Source organism: Piliocolobus tephrosceles, chromosome 8 (assembly GCF_002776525.5).
Source record: "Piliocolobus tephrosceles isolate RC106 chromosome 8, ASM277652v3, whole genome shotgun sequence".
Lineage (NCBI taxonomy): Eukaryota > Metazoa > Chordata > Mammalia > Primates > Cercopithecidae > Piliocolobus > Piliocolobus tephrosceles.
The window spans coordinates 24,354,761-24,356,536 of record NC_045441.1 but is presented as its reverse complement, the minus strand read 5'-3'; positions in this window follow the sequence as shown (position 1 = coordinate 24,356,536).

Here is a 1,776-nt window from a genome sequence, read left to right as displayed (position 1 = left end):
TTTTTTTTTTTTTTTTTTTTGAGATGGAGTCTCGCTTTGTTGCTCAAGCTAGAGTGCAGTGGCAAGATCTCAGCTCACTGCAACCTCCACCTCCTGGGTTCAAGCGATTTTCCTGCCTCAGCCTCCTGAGTAGTTGGGACTACAAGTGCGTGCCACCATACCTGGCTAATTTTTTGTATTTTTAGTAGTGACGGGGTTTCACCATATTAGCCAGGATGGCCTCGATCTCCTGACCTCAAGTGATCCACCTGCCTTGGCCTCTCAGTTCTTTTGTATATAGCTCACTCTAGCTGAGGTAAGAGTGGATAGTTGGAGGGGGAGGGGGCCAGAATGGCAGACAGAGATATGTCCAGAGGGCATTTCAGTGGTGCAAGTGCGAGAAGTGGGTACCATGGGAAGGAGTCAGGTTTGGGATGTATTGCAGAGGTTGGGCTAATGGCATTTGCCGATGGATTGCATGTGAGCTATGAAGGGAATCAAGGATGACCTGGAGGTTTTCAGGCTGAGCAACTGAGTGGGCAGTGGCCTCACTTTCTGAGCTCGAGAAGGCAGGAGCCTGAGGTATAGTGGCTGGGAAGAGGAGCTGGTGGCTGGTCTTGCTCAGCTGGACCATTTGTTTTAGTCCCTGATGCCTCATCAACACCGGGGCCAAGTTCAATCCTCCTTCTATTGCTCCAGACAGCTCCTCTTTCTCCCTCTCCCACCAGGACCCCTAATCTCCCCCGTTTCCCCAGTGCTCCTTCTCAGAGCCAGGCTTTCTCTCACTACCAGCCAACCCCTACCCTTCTGGAAGTCCACCAGTAATTTGAACACGTCTCTTGTATCTGTGCTAAAGCCACCATTGAGGATACTCAGAATTTTGCTGTGGAATCTGCTTGGAAAACTAACAGAGTACTAATAATAATTAGAAGAATTATGTAATAGAGGAAAAGTTATGGGGGATCAGAGAGATTTAAGTGTGTATTTTAGTCTTACCCCTTACTAGCTAAAATGTAAATGAATTTTAAGCCTGTAGGCATGTGCTTAAAAAACCACCATGGACAAGTCATTTATACTCTGTGTGAGCCTCAAGTGCTCAATTAAAATGGGAAGAATAATCACTATATCCTAGGATTAGCGTGAGGGGTGCATGAAAAAGCACATGAAACACACAGCCTCATAGCTGGTGTACAATACCTTGTATTTATTTGGGTTTGCTTTCCTTCCATTCAGTTTTCCCTTGTTTGCATCATCTTAGAAATTATGGCTAAATATTAGAGCTCTTTGTATCCTCAATAAAAAAGACGTGGACTTAGATAACACTTTACCATGAAATCAGCTGAGGTTTGTGTTGCTTCTCAAATCTAGGAAGCACATTAGTCAGAGGCTGAATGCTAACCCTCTTTTCTCTGAGCCACAGTGGAAAAAAATGGAGATTTTCCTGTATCACTTTGATAGTATTCTGTTTCCTTCACCAATGTAAATCCGTTATTGCAGTGAAGAAAATGCACTGATACCTGGATGAAAGGGGACTCCATGGAATATGAAGTTGTTTGAAAAGATATGAGTGGCATGCATTAAGATGCCAGGTTTTTATTTTATTTCTCTTCAGCTTGTAAACACTTCAGTAACCTGCAAGGATGCTGGAGCCAGTGGGGAAGAGAGTCCAGCCAGGATGTCCAAATGCCACTTCCACATCAGGATTACTAATGGGCATGGTCATCTTCTAACCACTGAGCTTCTTTAATTTTGGGGAGACAACAAAAATGAATCAAAAGAATAATGTAGTTCTAATGT